Source organism: Camelus bactrianus, chromosome 2 (assembly GCF_048773025.1).
Source record: "Camelus bactrianus isolate YW-2024 breed Bactrian camel chromosome 2, ASM4877302v1, whole genome shotgun sequence".
NCBI lineage: Eukaryota > Metazoa > Chordata > Mammalia > Artiodactyla > Camelidae > Camelus > Camelus bactrianus.
This window is the reverse complement of record NC_133540.1, coordinates 85801784-85820255: the sequence shown is the minus strand read 5'-3', so window position 1 is coordinate 85820255 and position 18472 is coordinate 85801784.

Below are 18472 nucleotides of genomic sequence, written 5' to 3'. Positions count from 1 at the left end.
TTTTACTATTGAATTGAGTATATTGTTAATGAAAATAATCTTATAAATTATGACCAGGAAAAAAAGAAGAAAAGAAAAAGAGAAAATATGGCAGGTTTAGAACACTTAAAAGAAAAATATTTCCACTGAGCAGATACAAACCATGACAGTACATTGTTATAAACTTGGATGGCTCAGAGTATTAATCAGAGTTCTCTTAGGTAGCACAGGAGACCACAGGGCCTTGTGATGAGACAGTAGAATGAGTGAAGGCACACACTGTCAGAGCTCAAGAAAAATATAAAAGAAAAATGAAATTTTGTATCAATGAGCACCTTTCTGAAATAGCAAAAGAAGACAATAGATATTGTTTAAAACACAATAGAGGACACAGAGGACAGAATTGAGAAAAGCAAGTAAAACAATAGATATAACAAAATTAAAATCATTACTATACATAAAATCTTAGTTTGTTTAATTTTTACACTGATGATAAAAATTGGGGAGACTACAGTACTTTGGATTAACCTTCCCGCTAAGAATACCTGCAAAAGCCAGAGCAGAACAAAAGAAAGCTTTGACCTGAAGGCATCAGAGACGTAGTTGTAAGAAATTGAGGGAACTGCATCTGGGAGGGAGGACAGTGAGCCCCACACTTTGGACTGTTCTGAATGATTCTCAACATCCAGGAACTGAAAAGCTAAGCAGAGCTATTGGCAGACTCCCAAGGATGGGGACAAATGTTAGAGTTTAGATCCTATTAAAAAGGAGGGTCCTTGTTACCACATTCCCAGCCTTTCATTTGGGACTTGAAGAGTTATATTCTAATAGGACAAAGAAACAGAAATATAGCAGGCCTTACATTATATAGTCAGGGAAACCAGTGCACAGAGAGGTTAGATAATTAGCGCAGGGTCACACAGTCACTAACAGCAGCGCTGATTTAAACTGGCTAGTCAGGCTCCAGAGTTCATGCACTTTTATCATCATAGTTTAGTATTCAGTCTGCATGATACTGACACCCAAATCCAACAAGGATAGCACAAATAGAAACTTTAAAACAATTTCACCTATTAGTTTGATATAGTAATAACCTTAAAAAAAACCCCAGAATATAAAATTCAACAGCACATTAGAAAAATTAAAAAAACAAGAGCAGGTGTGATTCATACTGACAGTGCAAAGAGGATTTACCATGAAGAAAATTACTAATTTAATTCAACATATTAATAGAACAAGAGCAAAATCGTAACAATCTCCATAGATGATGAAACTCTTTTGATAAAATTCGATATCCATTCTTGACCTTAAAAATACTTTTACTAAAATATAAATAAAAGATTTATTTTTATCATACTTAGACGAAATCAAGAGTCCACGTCATATTGATGGAGAACACTAGATATATTCATAATAAAGCTGGAATGAGACAAATTATTACTAGCTAGTATAATTGTCAGCAATAGATGAGAGAGAAATTAGACAAAAATATTTGAATAGTAGGAGGTCAATTATCATTATTAATAGAAGAAATGATTTTATATCTTTAAAAAACAGAATTACCTTATAAACTATTACAATCAAATAAATATTTCAGTAAGATAGCTGAAAAATTTACAAACAAAATTTGATGGCCTTCCTATAAAGAGTCAACCACCAGTTAGAATTTAAAGTGGAAGATCCACCTGACAGTAATACCAGGATGAATCTTAATGGCTATGAATAAATTTAACAAAAAATGTCCAAGAATCCTATAAACAAAGTATTTAAATGCTATTATGAGAGATGGGAGAAGACCTGAATCAATTGGAAGATATACTCTAACCTTGGATAGAAACACTGAACATCATGATAATGTAAAGTCTCTCTAACGGAAGGCTATGCATTTAATACAATAATACTAAAATAACAGTATGTCAGTATTTGAAATAGATTAGGTAAAATGATAAAACAAAACACAATTTGAAGACAGCAATATGGGAATAGTATATAGTTTGAAGATAGCACTGCACGTCAGTGCATAAGAACAGTTATTATTGAATAAATGTTGAGACATTGGAATAGGCATTTAAAAAATAAACAACTTTCTTTGCTTATTTCCTACATTAAAACAAGTTTTAGATGGATCAAGCATTTAAACTTAAAAATGAAGCTATAAAAGTATTGAAGTGCACTAGGGAAGCTTTTATTCAGTAGTTTCCAAGTGAAAGCTTTATTAAGTGTGGAAAAGAAACCATAAAATAAAAGATGGATAAATTCGACTACATGAAATGTTATAGGTATTAAAAAGTACCATAAGTAATTTGAAAGACAAACAACGAATATTTGCTAGACAACTCTAAAGCAAAGAGCATCATTTCCTTTATATAAACAGTGCCTTATTTCTAACTAATGGTGTGGGCCCTTGGATTGATAAAGAAATGGAAATATTTACATTTTAAATACAGAAAGAGATGTGTCTTTGAACCAGCAGCCTCCCTTTTAGGAACCAGGAGTCTCGTTTCTAAGAACTTATCTTTACAGATATGCTTTCATATCTGCAACCTGATGTATATGCAGAAGGATGTTCCCTGCTGCCCTGTTTACAGTAATAAGAGACGAGAAGCAGTGTAAATGTCCACCACGTAAAGACCAGTTAATTAATATGGTGCATCGAGCAAAGCAATACTGTTGCAACTCTGAAATAAGTGATACAGCTTGGATGCACTCACATGAAAAAAACCTACAAATATATAACATTAGGTAAAAGAAAAAACCAGTGTGTATAGTATGGCACAGTTTGGGGGCAAACAAGCTCATAAAGGATTATACTAGTTTATGTATAGAATATCTTTGAAGTGGTAGAAAATAATTGTTACCTCTGAAAAGTATATGTGGTGATTGAGAAACAGTAATGGAAAAAAGAATTATGAGTTTTTGAATATTCTTTTTTTTAGTTCTCTATATCATGTTTATATAAAACCTACTGAAAGTTTTTTTTTTCTTCCAAAAGCTTAACCTGGAGTAATGAGCAAGAATAGCCCATAAAATTTTGAAAAATCAACTTAATAATGAGATTCTAACTTTACCTGATCTTAAAGCATCTTATATGTAGCTACAACTGTTAAATGTATGTGTTGGACTAGTGCAAGAAGAGGCAAAGAGAGCAAAGAAACAGAACTGCAGCTTGGAAATATAAATAAATATTAATTAAATATATATATATTACGTAAATATATATAAAACTTTTATTACATACAATATACTGATCAATGACAAAGACAACACAAATTAGAAAAGAACAACTAAGATTTTCAGCATTCTTTGCAAAGAATCTCTAAAAATAAAAAGTTTTAGTATTTATAAAAATAGAAAGTTGTGTTATGTTTAGAATCTCTAAAAAATAAAATGTGACATTTTCTCTAGTGAAAATTAGTGTAGAAAATATCTTTAGATATGAAAATATCACTTTTCAAGTTCTGGATTTCAAAGAGAAATATTAGCAAAATAAAAATGGAAAACAACCTGGAATAAACATTTGCAACCCAAACGATAAAGGGTTGGTATTTGAAGTATTTTATATTTCTTTATGTCAATAAGAAGCTGAAATAGCCTCATTAAAAAAAATGGGCTGTGAAAGTGAATAGGACTTTCACAAAAGTAGAATTACAAATGCTCAAAAACATATAAAAATATTCAATCTCACTTGTAACAAAAAAAGCCAAATTTGCTCCAGTGTGAGAGAGCAATTTCACTTCCTTTTTCCAATCTATAGTCTTGCAACATAGATATGAAGAAACAATTCTCAAAAACGTTTCAATTTTATGATGGTATTTTTCATGATAAATTGGCTAGTTTCGTGCCCAGTGCGTGCGCTGCTGTGACTCACTCCCTTTGCATGCAGTCCCCTCGCTGCTGGCGATGCGGGCTCCAGGGCTCCTCTCCAGCTGTGAGTTTATGTCCCACAGCAGTTTAGGGTGGGCAGGCAAGGGGCCTGGACACATTCCTGGTCACATAGTCTGAGGAGGAAATTACTCAGATGGGTGAAGGTTTCCCTGCCCTAGTCTGATTCCTGGATTGGGGTTGTTTATCTCTTCTTAGATCTTGATTCTAGTAACTCAGCACGTCACTGATAGAGCCTGGTGTACCTCAAATTTAACCTTTTACACAACCTCTGACTCTGATGTCTTTCACAACTTTTTACCACTTGTGTAGAGTCAATGAGATTGTTAGTTGCAAAACCACCACCTCAGTTTTCGTGCGATTCTGTTCTTACATGCTTTATTACTCGTAACCTTTACCTCGCTGTCAGGGAAATTGGTTGATATTTTTATTCTTTACTTTTACAATAAAATTCACCTGTTATGGAGACTAAAATACTTTGAGTCTGCAGGATAAGTGTGTCTGAAAAGAGACAGAGCCTAGGTGTCCAAGTGAACTTGGCTACAACACTTATTAATTGTCGACTGTAGACAAATTACTTCACTTCCCTAAGCCTCAAAGGTCTCATCTTGTAAAATGGAATAATGGGATTATCACAAGAATTAAATGATTAATAAATGTAAAGCATTTAGAACAGAGCTTAGCACAGAGTGAGTGCTCAATAAATACTTTATGTTGTAATCTTTTGCAGTGTGCATTTTAGCACGCATGTTCTCCATCAAGTCTTTTTTCCTACAGTTGCAGTTGTACTCTACAAATGTCTTTTGTGGGAATAAGCTCACAACGTGTCTGTCTCCAGGTATGAAGGATTAAAATAATGTACCACAGAATCTAACTTTTGGGTGTGTTTTTCTGTTTTTCAATATTACTGATAAGTAAGATAAGTAACAGTAAGAATGTTGATCAAATATGAATTGTATATGCATTCATATAACACTAAAAGCAAATACCTTTTTAATATTTGACAAAATACATGTATGAATTTTTACTTCTTAATTTTAATTTCAAGTAATTTTAGCCTCATCTGACTCTAATACTCAACTGCCTGAAATCCTTTCTGAAACAAGATGTAGCACAAATAAATTATTAAAAGCAAAGTCTAGAATTCTTAAGAAATAATAACCCGATGATACGTTCTTGTGTTAAAAAGTAGACCCTGATGATTTGTTTCAAGTTTCCTTTATAAAAGTTTGAAAGTTGTCTCCATTACAACTGCATTACTCGTGCTATACTCGTGTAAAAGGGAAACAAGTATGGTACACTCACTTGGAAGCCCCTGTTTATTCACTCATCAGCAAGTATTTGTTGAGGTCCTACTATTTGTTCTAGGTGTTGAGGTGCATCAGTGAAAAAAATAGACAAAAGACCACACCCTCTGAATTTACAGTCTAGTAGAAGGAAAGATAAATAATAGACATCATACACAATTAAATTGTATAGTCTGTTTGACTGTGATAAACACCATGGAGAAAAAAAATATGTTTCAGGGTAAGAGTGATAGAGAGTATGGGTTGAATTTTATGAATTTGACGTGTGTGTTTGCATCACTTCCTCCACACTAAGTGGCTGGCCTGATACTTTCATTCAATTTAGGAGCACAAGTTTTAAGAGATGGGTAAGACAATTAGACATTCCTAGGTGAATGTTCTCCATTTTGCAATATTCACTTTACAGCTGTTACTTAATTATGTTAATATGTTTCTATTTTTGAAGGGTAATCTGCATTTTACCAGGCTTCAACAGCTTTGGAGTCACAGGGACAGGAGTATCTCCTTTCCTTCAGATCTTTCTTTCATTTCTCTCATTCTCTATTTATTGTGTCTAAGCGACTGTTTAACCTAGCTACAGAATTTATTTTATCTTGAAGACTGTATTTAAGCTTTCACTTGCCTGTTTTCCAATTCCCTACCCTTACTTTATGATTCCTTTTATCTCTTTGAACATTTTAAGCTGCATATTTTAAAAGGTGTTTTGGATCATACTTGCTCTAATTACTCAGGTGTCCATTCCACATTTCTTGAGTCTGTGGACTCTCTCCTCTCTGAAATTCTTCCTGTGTTTTATAATTTTTGTTTATGAGGCCATTTTCAGTGGGACGTATGTTCTCTGGAAGGCTGTCACATACCATTGGTTAGGGAGGCCTCTCTCTAAGGCATTATAATGAACTCTGCTTATGTGCAATAAAGGCCATAGGTTCTGAATTTTTCTTTTATCTTACACTCAGTTTGTCAGCCTGGGATGCTTATACAATATGAGGAATGTGATTTCAGGCCCCTATGTCCTTGCTTGATGTATCTTCAAGCCCTGCTTTCTTGAAGTTGATTCTGTTTCTGTTCATAGCCTGGGGTGGGTATTTTTTCACCTACTGAGATCTTGACTGTCTGGTGAAGATTTTCTAGTCTTTGTTCATAAACAAGAGGAGAGCTTTCTTAGCTCAGGACTCTAAACAAGTACCCGTGAGTCTTAACATCCTAAGCCCTAAGACATACATCTATTACACATTCTAACCACCTCTCCCTTTCTTCCCATTATAGCTTCAACTTCTGCTCTGTGACTCTGGGATCACTCTTTTTGATAACCTGGTAAGAGCCATTTCTTTCTTCTGAGTTCAGTCATGTACTAGCAATTCCTGACACAAAAATCATCTTCCAAGTTAAAATGTACAGGTAGCAATGATACGATTATGTGATCAGAAACCATAGAAAGAGAGCTTTACAAAGCTATAGAGAACACCAGTGATGATGTCAGATTCTGCTGTGGTGCTAAGTGGGAAGCACAGCAAATGTGTAATTCATAGTTCTTCGGTGGCAGAGTTGTGTTAATGGTAAGTGAACATTCTCACTGAAGTGATATTACTGAAATTCAACCTGTCTCACTTTGACCTTCAGTTTTCAGAGTACTTCAGAATAGAACTGATAGCTGAATAGTCACCTGTTCTTTTGAAGATACTGCTTGGATAGCATGATAGGCAATGAAAAACAAATTACAGAAATGAATGTGCTGTAAAGATACTAATTCAACATGAAAGAAAGTGCAGAACATTCATTCCTAGTGCCAGCACAACAGGATTTAGCATCAACTGATGTGTCAAATCATTTCAGACCTATATTGAAAAGGACTTCCCCGCCGCCATTTCCAGTGAAAGTGACTCTAATAGCATTTTTATTTTTGTCTGACAGTTATGTTAACAAGAATTAGCATATGAAAAATTTTACATGGATGACACATAAAAAAGCCATGCCATATAATTTTAACAGCAACTGGATTTGTGTTTCCTGTTTTATTCATGCTCTGCTCAACAAGCTAGAACAAATGTACTCACATAATTTTGAAGCCAAAAGAAATCTTGTGGCTAAATTCTATATCAACGTCTCTATCCATGTACTTTGAACAAGAAGTTTTAAAAGCAATCTGAATATCTCTGGTACTGAATATTTCAGGGTTTTTTTCCCCATCTTAAAAACATAAGGAAAAAATGACAGAATTAGAAGCAATAATCTTCCTGTAAAGAAAATTATTGTATTGCTCACTTTTCATCTTTGCCAACGAAGATCTCCAGTAGTGTGTTTCTATGACTGAATGGAGTTGGGGGAGGTGTATATTATTGTTAAAAATATGAATTCCTAGGCACTGACTCCTGGGATTCTGATTCTTTTGATCTGCATTTTAATAAACACCCCTCCTCGTGATTCCTATGCACACTAAATTTTGAGAACCATTGATGTAAAGGCTACATTAAAGAGCATGGTAGGCAATACACCAAGACAAGGATTCAGAGTACACAGATTTCTTTGGAAGTTGGTCATTTCTTTGATTACTGCCAGGCCACGTTAATTTATAGAAGAACTACTGACACTAACAATTCAGTGAACAGTTCCATCCAAGCTACAAATAGCAAAAGCAAGTGGAATTCAAAATATACATCCTGCAGTTTGAAATCCAACCACTAGATCTGTTGGATTAAAATAAGAAAAGACAAAGAGCATTTTTCAAGCAGAAATGGCGCCAGAGAAGTGATTAAAATGTGGATGAAGAAAAGAGTTTTCAATCCGTGGGAATTTTGATAATGAAGCAACCCTAATATATCTGATGGGAATACCAATGTTCTGATGGATTAGGTAAGAAATACACAAATTACTAGAATTTGTAATTCAAATAATCTGATCACAAGAATATCATTGAATATTAGCATTGATATTGAATATCTAGCCAGAATATCGCTAGAAATAAACCATAATGTAAATGGATAAAATTACACAAACTCAGATTTATTATTCACTAAAGCATTTATTTTAGTTGGTTGAACAGTCTTAAAGCATATCACTTGCTAAGTAAGCCAACGTTTAAACTGTATATTATGAAGATAAACCATGAATTCATTTTCACTTTTTAGTTTAAAAAAATTCAATGTTGTAGTATTACTACTTTTTAATCATTATTTTTCATGCAGAAAACAGTTATTTAGTTCTGAGTTTGAAGACTGATAAACACTTATGCTTCTCTGTCCTAACATATGAGTAAAACAGGTTTTTAAAGTCTTGTTTTATTACACATTTGTCTAAAACAAAACAATTTGAAACTACTGTAATTTTTATTTTGTTTTCTTTTAATAAGTGTTAACATTTACACTCTGAGAAAGTCAGGAAGCAAGCTCTTCGAGGTAAGGAGAGTCCTGATACAGTGCTGGTAGCTTTGATGTGGGCTGTGCCCATCAGAAATTTTGTGTCATAAATTTGATTCATATGTGTAAACATTGCATCTTTGTTCTAACCATTGCCAAAGATACCAAAAAAAGTCTTCAAAATGCCTTCAGTTATTTTACCTTGAAATATTTCACAAATTTTTACAAAATTCAAAGAATTTTTTGAATTACAAGGATTACAGTTATTTGTCATCACATTGTCCATAAATTCAATAACAAAATAATATGCAGAAGATTCAATTCTTGATTTACAAAACAGAGATAGACTAACAGACATGGAAAACAAACTTATGCTTACCAAGGGGAATGGGGGTGGGGAAGGATAAATTAGGAGTAGGGATTTGCAGATACTAACTACTATATATAAAATAGATAAACAACAGGGTCCTACTGTGTAGCACAGGGAACAACATTCTATACCTTATAACAGCCTATAATAAAAAAGAATATGAAAGGGAATATATGTGTGTGTGTGTAAAACTGAATCTCTATGTTGTACACCAGAAACTAACACAACATTGTAAATGGACTATACTTCAACAAAAATAAATAAATTCACTGCTTCCATCCAGTTTTAAGGTTAAACAAAACTGGATTGAGCTCAACTTTCAATCATTTGTTTAATATTAAAATATGCCTTGTTTTATAAAGGCACCTACTGCAGTTTGGCTTCAGCTTGTGGTTGCATGAACAATTCAGGGTTCCATAAATTATTCTCCAGTTATATCCAATTTATCATTCAAGATGATTCTGAAATTGACTTTGAAGGAAGCTTTAAGCAATTTTAATTTGGTCCTGTGGTTGAATTCTCCATTTTACCTAGTTGAGGCTTCTCTCTTTGAAGTTGCAAATAGACTGATGATTTTCTTTCAAATGTATATGATAGTTTTAAAATATAATTTAACACTGATAATTTCACGCTTTTGTATCTTGAGCTTTTCTTACCAAAGAAATACCATTATTTTGGATCATTTGCATCTTCACAATAAAACTAGTCTTTAATTAAGCATCTAAGTAGTTCTTAAAATTCATAGGTCTACTGCTGCCGCTTGCCGTTAAGGGTCCACTAAGTGTGGTTGAGAGCCTGCTCTCAACTGCTTAATTTCAGGCTCAGTTCAGGGGGCCTAATGGACAATTACTTTATTTCTTCATGCCTCATGATTTCAGGTTGTTCTGAATTTTTCTTATCGTGAACATTTTCTCTGTAAGCATATGAGTAAAATTTCTTGTTTTAAGTAAATGAAGAGCAAATATTTAAAACGAGAATCATCAGTTACTTGTTTTATCTGGGAATGTATTGCAGAATGGTGGAGCTCCGTGCATGGACTAGGAAAAAACATTTGGTATAGCTCAACTCGGGCAGACAGTGAAACTGATTTATGGGAACCAGTGGTTTATGTAATTGAAAGTTTTAAATTGCCATGAATTTATGAAGTTATAAATTAATTTTTCAGAAAATCTAACTGTGCAGGACTCCTGAGTACATCTAGAAAACATGCTTTTCAGCACAGCCATGTGGTTTACTCGCTGCAGTGTTAATATCCCTGTTCTCCTAAGCTTTAAAAAAAGGTGTCATTTTTTTCTGTCACTCTCTGCATGTGCAGATTTTTTAGTCTTTGAGCTTTCATTTAAAAAACAATGAGTTGGAACCATATGGAAAACTGAGACAACATATGTCTTGTGAAACCTCTAAGGACCAAAAAATTCAGAACTTTCTACTTTAATCTTGGAGTAAATTTTATAGGTTAAGAAGATCGTCAGTGTTTAAGCTAACAGTGAAATCTGTTGACTAGTTTTATCTTTACAAGTCTGCAGTCAGAGTTGGAACTCTAAATACGGCTTGAATCAGGGCCTCAAAAACTGTCATCAGGGCTGTAGTCTCTTCAACACGTCTCATTTCTTCTCTGTGTGGTACTTTCATTCTCAGGCAGGCTATTGCCCTGTGGTGGCAGTGATGACCTTTAGAAAAATCTAAGATTTCATTCTGCTGATTTAGCAATGCAGTCCGAAAAAGAGAATTTTCTTTCCGGATAATTCCTGTAAAAACCCTAGGGCTGATTTTTATTGGTGTGGATACGATAGCGTGCTTGCCCTTCAGTTGATGGCTAGTTTGGGTGATAATGGAATGCTCTGATTGCCCCTGGTGTCAGAGATGAGCTAAGTGCACTTAAACCAGGTACAGTGAAGGTGAAGGGCGACAGCATTCCAAAGCAAAATGGGGGTCCTATGTTCAGAAGGGGCATGGATGCTGGCAAAGCAAACGAGTGAATTTTTGCTGCATTTTACTACATGCTATGTATTTCGCTAGTCATGCAAACACAAACCACTGGAGGGTAAATCAATTCTGATCAGGGGTGAGAAGCATCTGAAGGTGTGCTCACTCACAGAAGGTTTAGTTCCTCAAGCAAATGGACTTCAGTCTGCCTGAAGCATCAGTTTGTAGACACACGTTTTTTCCTAGCCCATCTAGACAGGCCTGACCCTGATGGTAGCATGTGTTAGGCTCAAGCTGGGGACCCTTGTATATACCAGTTTGATTCTTCTTTCTTATTGATTTCCTTTTGCTTAATGGTCCCTTCTTTCTATTAAACATTTTGTTAATTATTAAGCAAGTTCTTGCTGCTGGAAGGTCGGCAGTTGGCATAAAATTTATTCCCTAATAGAAACTGCTGGAGGAAGCCAGTTTTTTTTTTTTTTTTCTGTACCATTTAAAAACTTTTGAACACAAGTAACAGTTTCCTCTGAGGGTTAAAAAATAAATAAAAAGGAGGGGAATAAATCATGCTGAAAGGAGGAAGAATTGGGATTCTTCACATTAGTACTGTAAATTGATAACATTTGGAAGAGCACCATCTTAGAATGATAATGAATTTAGGAAGGAAAATATAGTCAGAAGGTGTTCTGTTCATTTATAGTTTGATAAGGAAGAGAACAGACATGGTGATAACAAGGCTGTCTGAGAGAACTATAAAGCGCAGTACTGTGGGGCCTTGGAATTATGTCCTTGACACTCTTGTTAAAATTGAGACAGAGAAATGAGGGTTATCATAACCCCCAGCCATCAAGGTCTTGAATGCCTAATATACTTAGAATATTTCAAGTGCCTAATAATTATAATTAAGCTTTAGGTTGAAATACAAGGGTTATGATCATTTCAGGGTACAGTCACATTTATTTGAATGCTTGTTTTGAAAATGTGAATTTATTCCAACATAAAGAAACAATTTGAGCATAATAGGAATTTTTTGTTTCTTACACGTGAATTCACCTGAGAGAATTACTGGATAAATGCACAAAGCTGTTGAGCTGAGCTGAGTAGATGGCACCAAATGCACAAATGACATGCCCAAATCACATGGTGTGCCACCTACCTTGGTTCAGGTTGGTGTTAGGAGCTACTCTTATCGAGATCTGATGTTTTCTATCCAGTTTCTATAATCCTTCCTCTATCAGTTCCACAAGCAAATGTCAGGTATTTTTGAGATAAATTACCCTACATACTGAACTATTTATGTATTTGTAACCACTTAAAATGTATAAAACTGCACTACTGTTTTTATTGTTTCTTTTTTATTGAATTATAATTGACTTACAATATATATTGGTTTCAGGTGTACAACACAGCGATTTGATATTTTTATACATTGTGAAACAGTCACCATGCTGTGTAGTCACTGTACAAAAGTAATTTAAAAATTATGAACTGTATCCTCTAAGCTGTACATTACATCCCTGTGACTTAACTTATTTTGTAACTGGAGGTTTGTATCTCTTAGTCCTATTTCCCCATTATGCCCATTCCCCCAACCTACCTCTTCTCTGGCAGCCAGTCATTTGTTCTCTGTGTTTATCAGTCTGTTTCTGTTTTGTTATGTTTGTTGGTCTGTTCTGTTTTTTAGATTCCACACATAAGTGAAATCATATGGTATTTCTCTGCCTGACTTATTTCACTTAACATAATACCCTCTGGGTCCATCAGTGTTGTCACAAATGCAAAATTTCATTCTTTTTATGGCTGAATAATATTCATATATATATATATATATTTGTTGTTGATATATGTTGATATGTATTAAATATACATTATATATAATGTCTTCTTTATCCCTTCATCTATACATGGTCACTTAGGTTGCTTCCATATCTTGGCTATTGTAAATAATACTGCAGTCAACATCAGAGTGCATATATGATTTCCAGTTAGTGTTTTCAGTTTCTTTGGATAAATACCCAGAAGTGGAATTGTTTGAACATATAGTAGTTCTATTTTAAAAATTTTGAGGAACCTCTATACTGTTTTCATAGTGGCTGCACCAATTTACATTCCTACCAACAGTGCATGAGTGTACCCTTTTCTCCACATCCTTACCAACGCTGTTATTTGTTGTCTTTTTGATAATAGCTGTTCTAACAGGTGTGAGGTGATATCTCATTGTGGTTTTGATTTGCTTTTCCCTGAGGATTAATGATGTTGAACATCTTTTTATGTGCCTGTTGGCTGTCTGTATGTTTTCTTTGGAAAAATGCCTGTTTAGGTCTTCTGCCCATTTAAAATCTATTGTTTTTTGTTTGTTTTTTGAAGTCTTTTGCTATTGAGTTGTATGAGTTCTTTATATATTTTGGATATCAACCCTTTATCAGACATATCATTTGCAAATATCTTCTCCCATTCAGTAGGTTGTCTTTTCATTTTGTTGATGGTTTCCTTCACTGTGCAAACACTGTTTAGTTTGATATCATCCCATTTGTTTATTTTTGCTTTTGCTGCCCTTGCCTGAAGAGACATCAAAACAACAACAAAAAATACTGCCAAGATTGATGTCAAAGAGCATGCTGCCTATGTTTTCTTCTAGGATTTATATAGTTTTAGTCTTACATGTAAGTCTTTAAGCCATTCTGAATTTATTTTTGTTTATGGTGTAAGAAAGTAGTCTAGTTTCATTCTTTTGCAGGTAACTGTCTAGTTTTCCCAACACAATTTATTGAAGAGACTGTCTTTCTCCATAGTGTGTTCTTTCCTCCTTTGTCATAGATTAATTGCCCATAGAAGTATAGATTTGTTTCTGGGCTCTCTATTCTGTTCCATTGACCTATATGTCTACTTTTGTGCTAGTATAGTTTGAAACCGGGGAATGTGATACTACCAACCTTGTTCTTCTTTCTTAAGAATGCTTCGGCTATTTGGGATCTTTTGTGGTTCCATACAAATTTAGGATTATTTGTTCTAGTTCTGTGAAAAATACCATAGGTATTTTGATAGAGATTGCATTGAATCTGTAAATGTCATATGGACAGTTTAACAGTAACTCTTCCAGTAATCAGTGAGCACAGGATATCTTTCCATTTATTTGTTTCTTATTCAATTTTTTCCATTAATGTCTTATAGTCTTCAGAGTACAGGTCTTTCACCTCCTTGGTTAAATATCTTCCTAGGTACTTTGTTCTTTTTGATGCAGTTGTAAATGAGAAATGCAACAGATTTCTACATGTTAATTTTATATCCTGCAACTTTACTGAATTCATTTATTAGTTCTAGTAGTTTTTGGTGGAATTTTTAGGGTTTTCTATATATAATATATGCTATCTGCAAATAGTGACAGTTTTACTTCTTCTCCTTCCATTTTGGATGCCTTTATTCACTTTTTTGTGTGTGATTGTTGTGGTTAGAACTTCCAGTACTATGTTAATAAAAGTAGTGAGAGTGGGCTTCCTTCTCTTATTCCTGATCTCAGAAGAAAAGCTTTCAATTTTTCACCATTGAGTATGATGTTAACTGTGGGTTTGTCATACGTGGTCTTTATTATGTTTAGGCATGTTCTCTCTATCCCCACTTTGTTGAGGGTTTTTAATCATATCTAGATGTTGACTTCATCAAATGCTTTTTTTGCATCTATGCACATGATCATGTGATTTTTATCCTTTGTTTTGTTAATGTAAGTTTTCACAGTAATTGATAACGCAGATATTGAACCATCCTTGCATCCCTGGAATAAATCCCACCTGATCATGGTGTATGATCCTTTTAATATATTATTGAACTTAGTTTGCTAATATTTTGTTGAGGGTTTTTGCATCTATATTCAGCAGTGATATTGGCCTGTAATTTTCTTTTCTTTTTTCTTTTTTTTTTTTTTGTAGTGTCTTTGTCTGATTTTCATATCAGAGTAATGCTGACCTCATATAATGAGTTTGGAAGCTTCCTTTCCTACAATCTTTTGGAATAATTATAAAGGATAGGTAATAACTCCTATTTAAATATTTGGTAGAATTTTCCAGTGAATCCATTTGGTCCTGGACTTTTGTTTCTTGGGAGTTTTTGATTACCGATTCAATTTCATTACTAGTAATTGGTCTGTTAGATTTTCTATTTCTTCCTGATTTAGTCTTGGAAAATTGTATGCTTTCTGTTTATTTATTTATTAATTATTTATTCATTTCTTCTAGCCTGTCTAATTTGTTGGTGTGTAATTGTTTGTAGTAGTCTCTTATGATTGTTTGTATTTCTGTGGTAGCAGTTGTAACTTCTTCTCTTTCATTTCTGATTTTATTTGTTTGGGTCCTCTCCCTTTTTTTTTTTTTCTTGTTGAGTCTGTCTAAAGGTTTATCAATTTTGTTTATCTTTTCAAAAAAATAGCTCTTAATTTCATCGCTTTTTTCTATTTTTTTGTCTCTATTTCAATTATTTTACTTTGCTCTTCATTGTTGATGTTCATTATTCCATTCCTTAGGCTAAATTTGGGCTTTGCTTGTTCTTTTTCTAGTTTCTTTAAGTGTAAAATTGGATTGCTTATTTGAGATTTTTCTTATTTTTTGATTAAGCCTGTATTAGTATGGTACTGCCTCTTATAACATTTTTTGCTGTATCCTATAGATTTTGAAAAATTGTGTTTCCATTTTCATATGTCTCAAGGTATTTTTTAATTTCTTATTTGATTTTTTTGTTGATCCATTGGTTGTTTAGTAGCATGTGGTTTAATCTCCATGTGTTTATGTTTTTCCCAGTTTTTTTTTTTTTTTTTTTGCTCTTGTAATTGATTTCTGGTTTCATAATGTTTTGATGGAAAAGAAGCTTGATATGACATTAATCTTCTTAAATTTATTAAGATTTGTTTTGTTGCCTATCATATAATCTATCCTGGAGAATGTTACATGTGCACTCGAAAAGAATGTGTATTCTGCAGTTTTGGGATGCAGTGTTCTGTATGTTATCTATTAAGCTCATCTACTGTGCCACTTAAGGCCAACGTTGCCTTATAAATTTTTTTGTCTGATTGATCCATTCATTGATGTAAGTGCAGCATTGAAGTACCTACTATAATTGTATTACTGTCAATTTTCAATTTATGTCCATTAACATTTGCTTTATATATTTATATGCTTCTATGTTGGATGCATAATTATTTACACATGTAATATCCTTTTCTTGCATTGACCCCTTTATGATAATCTAATATGTTTCTATATGTTTTGCTGCAGTCTTTTTTTAAATTTTGTTTTGTTGTATATAACTATTGCCACTTTATCTTTTTTGTTTGTTTCCTTTTCATGGAATATCTTTTCCCGCCTTTTAACTTTCAGTCTGTGTGTGTCTTTAGATCTGAAGTGAGTCTTGTAGGCAACATTAGATAGATCTTGTTTTGTTTTTTTTTTTTTTTTTTTTGTAAGTTGCTGCTGCATGTAAGAACTAACTCCTTATTTTTCTTTTTTTAAACACCTTTATTGTGGTATGGTTCCTGTACAGTAAACTGCACATATTTCAGATGTACACTTTGATGAATTTTGATAGATGTATACATTCAGCCAGTCTGAGTTTTTTGATTGGAGAATTTAATACATTCACATTTAAAGTGATTATTAATAGGTATGTTCTTACTGTCATTTTATTATTTTCTGGCTGTTTTGTAGTTTTTCTCTGTTCTTTTATTATTCTCTTTGTCTCTTCCTTTGTGGTTTGATAACTTTCTTTAGTATTTCTTTTTTCTAATGTGATACTGACAAAGTTTTTGAGTATTATACCCCTAGACCCAATTTTCCCATAAATTTTTGTTGCTCAGTTTTGCAGTGTGATTATTTTTTCTAGGAAGGCCTATGACATGTTATGGAAAAAAACTGTACTGAGTGCCAATAAGAGCTTCAACAGGATTTTGAAATATTTAATAATTTTAAGTAAAATTTATTAACTTGTTATGGAAACGACAGGCCAGTCAAGAAACAAGCACCACTCAGAGGGTTGGAGTACTCAGATGTATTACGCCAGCGGGCTCAGAGGGGCTTCTGCTCCGAAGCTCTGAGCACCTCCAAGACGTGCGCATGAGGTTTTATAGGGTAAAGTACAAGCTTGGGGTATTCAGCCAATAGGCATGGAACAGCTTTAGCAGCATTATCATCACAAAAGTGGAGGTGGGGAGGCAGCAAACCAACATTCCAAAGCCAGATATGTATCTTTGAAAATCCAGCTGGCTAGCAAAAAAACATAAACAGCAAACCAACACTAATTAACCTAGTTTTACAAGTTAGTCTAGCAGAACTCAGATCAGTATTCCAATACTTAGATTTGTGAGTTATCTTGTTAGCCCAGCCCGGTTTTTCCTTCACAAACTAAGTCCTATGTTCTAGATATTTTATATACGTTAGCTATCTAATTTAACTTAATTCTAAAATGTCTCTATAGGTTAGGTATAATTATTATCCCCATTTTATAATGTAGGCAACTGAGATTTAGAGGGGTTAAATAATTTATTTTCCACCACAGAGCTAATAAGCAGTTGGGATTCAAAACCCAGCCCCCTGAGATTGCAAATCTTGCTTCACACAACATTTGCCAAGTGACAGCCATGGTCAGAGTACTGTGCTGAGTGCATCAGACCTTGGAACTGGACAGCCTTGTGGTCAAATCCAGGTTCCACCACCTACTAGCTGCATATCATTGAATAAGTTACTTCAACTTTGTAAATTTCAGTTTCCTGACCTGAAAAATGGAAGACAATCATAATAAAATAGCTAATATTCTTGAGTACTTACTGTTATCCTCAAAAGAACTCTAGCAGGTAAATAATACCCTTTTTTAACAAATGACAAGATTCAGGTTTAGAAAAGTTAGGAAACTTGGACGAGGCAGCACAGCTGGTAGGAGGCAGAGCTGCGATTTAAGCCTCAGACTTTTCAGCTCCAAAAACTAGTCTTCTTAACTACTGTTCAGCACAGCTCGCAATAAAACTTTCCTCCAGGCTCTCTCTAAGGACTGAAAGAGATGCTGAATAGAAATTAGTTTGCACTGTGCCTGGTCTGTGGTATGCACTTAATGAATGACGTCTATTATCATTATTATTACTACTACTATGACTGGAACTTAGCCAAGAACAAAAATCATTATAATACAAGAATGTTAGCACTATTTGAGGGATTAAAAAAAATATAATATCCAAGGAGTTCAAAGGAGGGAAAGATGATATTTGTAAAAAACATAATACTTTAAGGAGAAGGCAGAATTTGAAAAAAAAATGTAGGATCGTAGGAGACAGAGTTGGAGGAGTGTAATGCATATGGAGGGAACAGCAGGGACCCTAGCAAATAGGAATTGTGAGGTCTGTTTGGAGAGCAGACGGCAGCTATTGGCTGCAGCAGATGGTCTGCGTATGGAGCCCTGGGAGAGTAGATGAGAAAAGGAGACCCCTCAGAACCTCCTTGTGGAGGGTCTCACACTGCTAGGAGAGGATTCTTTGCTAAACATGATGTAAAATGGGGAGCTTGTTTGGTTTTTGAGCAGGGAGTTAATATAAACAGGATTGAACACTGAGAAAACAAATCTGGCAAGAGCTGTATCAGAGAGCGACTGAGGGTGTGGGCAGGGCAGAGTCGTCTGAGTCATCA